The sequence below is a fragment of the Agrilus planipennis genome, unplaced genomic scaffold (genome assembly GCF_000699045.2).
Source record: "Agrilus planipennis isolate EAB-ADULT unplaced genomic scaffold, Apla_2.0 scaffold100, whole genome shotgun sequence".
Classification (NCBI taxonomy): Eukaryota; Metazoa; Arthropoda; class Insecta; order Coleoptera; family Buprestidae; genus Agrilus; species Agrilus planipennis.
The window spans coordinates 604,116-614,357 of record NW_020442469.1 but is presented as its reverse complement, the minus strand read 5'-3'; the positions used below and the strand labels follow the sequence as shown (position 1 = coordinate 614,357).

Genomic DNA, 10,242 nt, shown 5'->3' with positions numbered 1-10,242 from the left:
TAGTATAGTACTCAATATGGAACAATAACTATGGTACAACATGGTACATTAGTTGTAATGTACAATTTATTGTAGCTGTTAAGAACTTGGAACATTTTACATTACAATCGTAATGGCAATTTTTACAGTGGATACCCAAGCAATATCATAACAATGCAACAAATTTTAGAAAATATTTTAACGCATAACAAGAAATACCATAGTTAATTATAAAATAAATAAATAAACTTGACAATAAATAAAGTTAACAATGCTATTATAATTACATGGTACATTTTGAAAAAAGTCGAATTTTCTATTGTCTGAATATTTTTCATTAATGAATTACTTTGAAGAGTTTTTTATAAAGTATAAAATGCCACGATGCACTAAATGACTGAATTCCACCCTTTAAATTCACAATAGCCAGCATGAGCTACAACCCCCGGATTGATCAATAACGAACGCTCTGACCATCTGTTAAAAGAACGAAATTTAGATCTAGATCAGGGCCGACCAAACTTTGACTTCTTAGGAGAAGACCCTTTTTCCGAAATTTTCAGGTACATTGTGTGCAACAGAGACAGATATAGAAACGAACGATACCTGTCTTTCTTCCTCTGTAATGAAGTCCTTCTGTAACCAAGCCTCTTGGTTATGGTTATGGAGAGAGACAGGTATCGTTTAACAATATACTGTGCCTCTTTTGGGTAAAGGACGACATTAAATTTGTATAGCTCTCTCACTTATTCTTGCAGAAGCACCTAGGAGCGTAGTTTATGCGGCTCTGGTCTAGATCTAATATGAAGAAATGTAATAATTTTATATGCGTCCCTGGGAGTTATGATTTATTTTGAAAGTGGGGTTGGCTACCCCTGCCGGTATGGGCAGCTTTTTATAATAAAATCTCTGCCAGTAAGATGGTCAACGAACACTTTATTTACGAAGTCATAAAAACTGTCTCCCCCACCTTCTAATATCTAATTCTATTATGTAGAATGACCGGAAATCGATGATAAAAGCTTTGGAGCGATTTTGGTCTGGAGCCCCAATTCTGGACAATTACCCGTTGTTCTAAATAATAGCGTAACTACTGAAAAAGTAATGATCTTAAATGAATGTAAAATTTAGCTCAAAGTGGTTTCAATACATTTTATTCAACATGTTTCAGATTAAGTGCGACATGCAATCAATTAAGTCAAGTATTGGCAACGATCGATAGCTAAGATAGTCGATCTTTGATTAGTTCTCTCAAGACAATTCAAGTAATTTGTAGAAACATCAACCTACTTAACTTGATGACTCTATGAATTAATACAACCTTTAATAACAGAAGTTATTGCCTGTTTATGCGTCCTTCATAAGCGTCTCATTCTTTTTTTTTTATATTAATCGTTTTGTTAATGTTATTACCTACTTCTCTTGGTTACTTCACAAGCTAAAATATATTCTGTAAGTAAGGAAAAGCCTATTGACCAAGGTCGTCTCAGGTAATCGTTTCACAATATACATACATTACACTTGCTACCTACTAAATAACAATACAATTTACAGACATGTTATGAGAAAAGTATTGGCTAATATAATACGTATGTATATTAGACACCAACATAGGAAATTAGGTATTATTCTAATTGTACCGAATGAACTTGTTTTTGAAGTGAAACTTGAAACTTCTTTACACACGGTAGGGTAAGTTCGTTTCATGCGAATTGGTATGTAACGAAATCATGCAACCCATTTCCCCCGTTGTCTGTCCCTAGGTATGCTTAGATCTTTAAAACTACGCAACGGATTTTAATGCGTTTTTCTTTAATAGATACAGTAATTTAAGAGGAAGGTTTATATGTATAATACATGCATAATATAGTAGAGAAACACTGATAATTTTAGAAGTTTGTAATGTGATGTCGTAAATAAACACATTTTTTTGCGCTTACATTGCAAACGCTGGCTGAACCCTACGACATAGATCAAAATCATATTACAGTATTGTACACCTTAAAAAGGTCTACAAAAAAGCCCGTGATGGTATATGTCTGTCTCTTAAGGATAACCTACAATAACCATTTTTTATCCTTTACCTTTTACGAGAAATAATGGTTTATTTACGAAGCGATTTTAAGCAATACAGCATTAATCCTTATCCAATTAAGTACTTTTAAATACATTGTGCATTTAATATAGATCGATATGATCCCTTAACAGCATGTAATTTAAATGAATATTTTCGAAGATATTACAGACTTAAAATGCAAGGCCGTAGCGGTTGCGGCGGTACCGGCCGGTTTGTATTGTCCAATGACAAAAAAGGTGTGATTGTTATATATAAAGACATTATATAGTATATTTACTATCAGCATTGCACCCGTGCGAAGCATAGTGTATAAACAATACCATTAATCCAATTCCTTAACCCCTATCCCGGTATTTTTGAAGAAGTTTCACTTTAGTAGCGTGTTGTATAATTACACGTTGTATTTTTTTATGTAAACCAACTAAATACATTCGAAGTTCTTGGTCACAAATAACCAATAGCGATTTTGATCTTGTTAGATCTCAACAACTTTTTTTTAAACTGCGTTCATCTTCACGACATTTGACAATGCGACTGAACGTTAAGTTAGCCGATAAAACGAAAACCACATGTACATTATCAGGTGTATAATAAATATTTACAGATAGCATGTCGTCCATGTTTGTTTATAATGTTTCAAATGTATTAATTTTAGTTGATGCGAAGCAGATGTTACAAAAAAAACGACTTTATGATGGTGTAAAATTAATGCTTTAGTTAGGTACGTCTGGTTGTTTGTAACCTTTTTCCTCTGTATAAAAACAAATATATTTCACGTTTATTTCAATTAACAAATGTTGTAAAGAAATTGCTATCCCACTTGCATTAAGAACGTTTTTGGTCAATATGAAATATTCTTATTAAAAGCGAAAACCTGCATTCTACATAAATTAATGAAACTATGCAATCTGCATGTACATTAATTAATGTGTAGTGTAATCATGAGTTGAAAATGTATAAACTAAAGGCGGGTCGGGTATCCAGTTTAAATCCGGTAATTCTACTATTAGAGAAAAAAGAACAAATAAACACTAGCATCATCATTATGAGGTCGTCAATCCAAAGACTGGTTGGACACGCATAGGGTTGCCACCCGTACTTTATTATATAGTATTGTACTCTATTTCGACTGTGCGTACGGTATACTTTACAAGACTCACAAAGTACGCAAAAATACTTCATTTAAGGCCTTAAGTAAACATCGTAATTTTGTAAGCGATTATTTGAACTTCAGAGTATTTTTGCATCAATAATATTGCACAGAAAAATGGCAAGTCATATTTACGGAACAACCAGATTTCCCAAATCTGTTTAAAGTAGTGTCACTTTCGTTCCGGCCACTTCAGCATTTTCGGAAAGAGTATTCTCTGTTATGAACGAAAAGTGGCGGGACGACAGGAAAAAGCTTCATTAAAACTAATTAAAAATGAACTTTTAGTTTACTTAAATCTTTATTCACCATGTTTAGAGGCTATTAATGTATTTAAGAGCGACAGCAATTTGTTACTGGCTGCTAGGTGTAACAAAAATATGTTTTTAAAAACAAAAAATAAAATACTTTATTTTTATGCTGAGTACTTTTTTTTTTAACCTTTTGGTCGAGAAATACTTTATGTAAAGCAAGAAAAGGTGGCAACCCTAGACACGCACTTCCACTCTTTCCTATCTTGACCTAATCTTCGCATTTCCCCAAAGCTAGAGCAACCCATATCCTTAACTATTTGCAAATAGTAATCTAATCTAGGTCTACCTCTACCCCTCCTAACTTCTGTTTCTGCCTCTAATATCTCTGACTAGTCCTTCATGCCTGAGAAGGTGTCCTACTAACCTAACCCGCAATAATAATTTAATAAGGATAACAAAAAACCTACCTAATGAAAATAGGTAATGAAGATTGTATTGAGATAGGTATTTTCTCCGTATTTGTATTATCTATTTGTTGATATTAAATTATTTGTTTTTTCATATAGTTCTTGTGTTTACTTTAAGTCGTGAAGAAGAATACATCAGTATGACCGAACTGTGGCAATTTCTGTCGGGATTTTGCCATCTTGTAGGCTTGTTTCGATGGTTTAAATCAACCCTTTCTTTGAAAATCTGCCAACCAAGAATTAAAATTTCACTGGTCTAGTGTTTAAATGATTCAATGTTTTAAACGGAACTTAATGAGAGAAATAGTGTAAAGACATGACGTAAGGATTGAAAATAAAACAGAAACAGTGTATTAAAAAAAAATAACAGAGACATAGCACTTTCGACAATACCTTATAATTTAGGCGATTAAGAAAAATATTCAATACACAATTAGAACTGCTAGGTATATATACACGCTATTATGATTAACTGATTATGAGTTAAAACAAAACGTTAGGATTTAGCTTTGGCATGCTTTCCAACTGTCGCTTTTTTCATATAACTGTCTTTGTATAAATAAATATATATATAGATCGAAAATCTTGTGAGATTATAAATATCAGTCTTTCAAAAGCATACACATCGTCTCGTAGCAGTCCAAATAGAAGATGTCAAAAGTCTTGCCATTTTACATAGAACCGAAGAAGATTAAACGGGTTTTTGTCGATAGCTAAATTTAGGAGAACCTAAAACCGAGTTGACACGCACCGGGGAGTTGACAGGTTGATTGACGACCTCTCCGCCAACTTTCTTTATTTTGTATATTGAAAGAGAATCTATTTGCTGATAAAATCGGTTTCCTAACAGAACCTTTCGTCGTTATGTTAACAGTTGTTCCCGAAAGTCATCGATTACCGACTTATTTAGGGCGTAAGTTCCTACTAATGATGCAATTATTTCCGTACGTATTTCACTGGGCATGTATATGTACGTCACAATCTAACAATGAGTGAATGATTCCGAAAATATTATTAACACTAATTTTTTTAATGACTTTATTTATTTATTGACTGTGGATTTTTACGTAATTATACTTGATACCACATAAAACCAGTATAATTCTGGATCTTTCCAAAATGTCCTAACAACTGAAACGTTATCGTTAAGAAATACGCATATCGGATTTTTGAAATTATTACAAGTTGTTATTGAAATATTTCACAGTAGTATTATAGATCAATTATATCGATAAATTATGGTTAATTAAAGGTATGACCATTTCGACACACTAAATGAGCTGAAGTAATCTTTTAAATAAAGTATTTCTTACAGGGTATAATGTACGTTCTAATGAAGTGTTTTAATATAATTTTCCTAAAAAACGTATTGGTCTTGTTACCCATAATATAAAGATCATAACCTTTCAGAAATGATTTTCTGATTTTTAACTGCATACTGCATTCCTAAAATAATCAACAATTAAAATAAAACTCAAGAATGTCTGAATCTAAATCTTTGATGGTCTAAAAGTCTAAACAAATTGTATTTGTGGGGTGTGGGGTGTACTTTATTTATTGCCCATCTGTTTTGACCTGTTCCAACCCCCAACAGATGGCTTCCAACGGATTTTAAGTGTAGATATCTACTAGCAAAATAATATATTAAAAACCAGACTTTAATATAACGGGTATTTTTAACGAGCAATGAACCCCAAATTTTGAAATGATAATTATAGGTTCCTTAAGAAACGGTCCAAACTAACTATCAGGTAAAATACTGATATTAAGTGTTATAACTTCAGATTACAAAGTATTATTTTAAAAGAATTGATAGCGTGAACGACAATGATAATTTTTATCTAAATTGTTCTAGAGGTGGAAATATACCTAAACTTGAAGAGCTATCAATAAAAACACTATTACAGAACAAAAAATTCATTTTCAACGCAATACAACCAAAAGTTATTTCTATTCGGGTCTCATTCAGGATTTCCGAAGAATTGTTTACTTCGTGATATTGCAATTAGCTTTTAGAATATTATTTTAATAAAACAATACTCAAAACAAAAAAGGCAGTAATAAACAATACCCAGTTTTCTTTTTTGAATAAATGCTACCCGACTTCAAAATAAAATATATATAGCTACGCAAAATTAATTTTTAAATTTCAAATTAGGACAACTTGTTTTTTACGAATTTCTTTTTAATATTAGGAATTTCTTAAAGGTTAATTGTGTTTACTTTAGGTTGCTCTAATTTGAAATTTAAACTTATTTGACTTAGGCAAAAGTAGTTTATCCTGAAATTAGGTTTAACAGATTCAGAACAAACCAATTGGGACTAGACTAGGTCAAACTGTTCTATTGCTCTTCGCATAAACTAGTTTAGCCTAAATATATTAAAATCGGATTTCAGCTAATAGATTCAGAACAAACCAGTTTAGACTGTATTAGGCCAAACTGGTTTATCCTCTCGTTTTTCGCATAAATAGTTAGGTCTAGGCAAAACTATATCAGATTTGACAACTCAGTAACACATTCTGAGACAAGCCTGTTTAGACTAGGTCAAACTGTTCATCTTACGCAAAACTAGGTTATTCTAAAACAGGGTTTGACCAGTAAAATATTAAACAACTCGTCTTGCTTGCAAATTCTCACTAATGTATTGCCTTCTTACTTTCATGAATGTCCATTCTCGTAATTTTTTTTTTTATTTTGTAAACCCGTATCATGAGCAATTTATTCAAGAAATTTAATCCACTGCATATGTTTTAATTAATTCTTGAAAATGGTTTAAATTTTAGCTTAATTCTGAACGTTGGCGGCATCACGTGCACATTAAATAAAGATTAGGTAATTGAATTTAAATGAAACTTTGTCATATGTAGACTGTAAGTAGTATACATATATATAGGTGCTATTAATTTAGAATAGGTAACTTTAAATAACATTTGTGTCACCGTTTAGGTTTCTCTCCGTAAGCGGCGATGCCGGGCTCTGCTTCACAGGTTGGTTCACTCCAACAAACTTGTTTGGAACTTATTTGCATATATTAGTGCTGGAAATGATAACATATGCATGTAAAACGGAAGCTGAAAATTGAATTACTCTAGCACTCGTTGGAACTTCCTGAATACTACTTTACACCTGTTACTCTACTATTAATGAAGTTGTTCTCGACACACCTCCGTTTACAACGCCCACTTAAATCCTAATTTCAAACGCTTATGCCCGTTTATAACGCAAGAAAAAACTAATTACATGACCAAACACAAATAAAAAGTTACACATCTTGCAGTCAATTTCAGTTATCAACATTGTTGATAGGATTGGCAACGCTCATTTAATAGAATTTAATCGTTTATGCAATTATTTGTTCATTTTTCACCTGTGGTCCAACAAAAAGTATTGTTTAAAGCTGCACTTGATGCTTATAATAACGATGTGTATTCAATTTATTGATCTTATTAGATTGATGTGTGTGCTTATTACTTCGGGCAATACTAACAAATTTCTATATTAGATGGCGTTACACAGCCAATTACTTGATGTAAATAATTTACTATTAGAGTTATAAAGCTAATTAAATTTAGTTAAGTTAACTAAATTACAGTTCTTAATTCTCTCTCCACAGTTAGATCGGGTTATATCAGGTCTTTCAGAAAACTCTAGTCCATGAGAAAGCATTCTGTAAAGTCCTTTTCTCAGCGTATTGGACTATAAGGAAAGGACACCATGTGTGTATCTACACCCTTAAGACTGTAAAATAAATGCTTAATGCAGTTGGCTGTCCTTGCTGTGGTAATTTCAACTGCATAAGATATATGATTTAAATGAAACAATGGCTTCGGTTTCAACCACTTACGTGATACTTTAAATATGTGTACGGTAACTCTAGAAATAGTTAGAAACTTGTCCGTTTGAACTGTTATTGTATAATAAGTACTTGCAAGTACATATATGTGTCGCGAACAGCTGCATAAAAAGTATTTATGTTTGCAATGTTGTAGTTGGTTTTATTGGTATAATGTAATCAGTATATTTAGTGCGACATGTGGTATATAAATTATAAAGCAGATGTGCCATTCAATAGGGTTGATATCAAAGGAGCACATTTTTCCAGTTGCCCCATTTTTGAGTGTCGTTGACCTGGCAAATTGTGCCACTTAAGTTTTTAGGCAATCTTTGTCTAACTACAAATACGCGTGTATGTAACAGTATTTCCGTATAAATACGTACATAATAAGATTGATTCGAAAGTAAACAAACTTCTACCACCATATGTCAGAGGTATTATTTTCAGACACTTCATATCACTTAACTACAATGCGTATTTTATGCTTGCCAATGAAAGAGCATCTCGTTTAAATACAAAGTTTGAGTAAAAATTAAATATTCATTTTTGTAGTTGAAGTACCTTAGACAAAAATTTTCAGTCTCTCCCCAGTCTCTCAGAGTCTTTCAGCGTCTCTGAGAGCGTCTCTCACTGACTTTCAAAGTCTCTCAGTTATTGCCTAGGTTTTTTTATGGATCTCTTACAGTCTCTGTATGAGAGACTCGAACGATAAAATTGTTAATTCAGACATTTGAGTCTTCCACAGAGAGACTGGAAGAATAAAACTGAAATATTGAGACTTCATCTTTTAAATTTTAACCATGTCTATCGAGACACCACTTATTGAGAGATTCGGGTCTCTCGTTCAGAGATTCGAGTCTCTCGTTCAGACTGGATACGAAATGAGGATCTCTCTAAGAGCGACTCCAGTCTCTCGTTCAGAGATGCTAAACAGTTTTTTTGACAGTCTCTCTCAGCGACACCAGACAGACTCGATGAGCGACAGAGACTCGAGTCTCGTTTTCAGAGACCCTGAGAGACTGAATATTTTTATCTCGGGTAATTTTTGAACATTTCAGAATTTAAAGTTGTTGCAAATTGGATCTTTCTTTAGTTCCAACACCGATAGAAAAATTTTCAAATTTCTACTAGGTACATGTTAAAAAACTTACATTCTCAATCATTTCCTTCCAACTTCAACACTTTCGGGGTAATTCTCCATGCCTGGCGTAGCCTGAAAAAGAAAAAGAAATCAATATACGCGTTTTTTCCAAACACATTCAGCGGAAATTACAATAAAATAATTAAGAAGTTTTCGTCAACATCATCATCCCAACTCCCGTTTTGCCTATAATTTTACCTGATGTTTGTTGACCTCCTACTCTTTCTACCTAATACCAGTTCAGTTCTAAATAGGATAGTGGTTTTGCTGGGTACCAGATAACCTGGTACTATCTTTTAGTTTTTTAAACATTAAAATAAGTTATTCTTATTAATTATTGCTCGTGTTGGTTGTTTCTATTTTCTCTGGCAGAATTACACGGCACTACTGGGTACTCGCCATCATTATCTGGTACCCGGCTGGATCTCCAAAAAAGTACCGAAACAACGGGTACCAGGTCCAAACCGTGTACCCGGCCCATCCCTAGTTCTAAACTTTTCCATTCAGAATTTTTTTAGCATCCTATAACACCACATTTTAAACGCTTTTGACTTTTCCTTTTGCTTTTCCGTTACTCCATTGCCCACGTTTCACATATCCATACAGAGCTGTACTCCAGACATGCACCCATAACCTTTTCTGAATTTCCAAATAACCAATCTCAAGCACGAAAGTAATTTGTTTTTGTTACAAACGACTTGACCATTCCTTGTTTTATTATATCTTTAGTTCTCGTTGCATAATTGAACAAAATAAATGAAAGTATACCTAGTCGTAATTCTTAAATCCAAAAAGCCACCTGAACCTTTGAGACGGTACATCTCCCTTAAAGGAGTCGTTGTTCATTTTAAGCTTTAAAAAGGCTCATGGAAGGCAATACTAGGCTTAGCTCGGAAAGATTGATTTATATTGACAAGGAAGGCATTTATATTGGATTTCAGTCTGGTGGTTAATTATGCCAACGCAACTCTCATGTTTCCGGTTCTTAACGAAGTAAATCCTTCGGTTTGCCGATATCCTTAAAACTTCCTCGCTCTCGAACAGGCAACTACCACCCTTAAAATTTATTGTCGCTATTACTGAGACAACGATTAACTTTGATTTTAATAACTTCTTTAAATTTGTTTTCGTAAGGAGAACATACTCCATAATGCCATAAAAAAAGACACGTGCAAAATATTCCTTAACAAGTATCGATTCAACAAAATTCTGGATAAAAAATTATGGGTATTGAATGCATTTAAAATCTATCGGATGCCAATAGATTGAAGCAAACACTACGAGAAACATATTAAGAATTAATATTAAAAAATTATATGAATGGAGACTACTGAAAA

General features: G+C 33.0%; 1 protein-coding gene across 4 annotated transcripts in view; it reads right to left on the bottom strand.

Annotated features, from left to right (window-relative positions):
* LOC108736193 (probable serine/threonine-protein kinase MARK-A) overlaps positions 1-8,982 on the bottom strand; it is a 395,028-nt gene extending 386,046 nt beyond the window's left edge. For all 4 annotated transcript variants that reach the window (XM_025981385.1, XM_025981388.1, XM_025981387.1 and 1 more), the window contains exon 1: positions 8,916-8,982. The gene's annotated coding sequence lies outside the window, so the exon portion shown is untranslated. The remainder of the gene's footprint in view (positions 1-8,915) is intronic.
* Between the last annotated feature and the right edge of the window lie 1,260 nt (positions 8,983-10,242).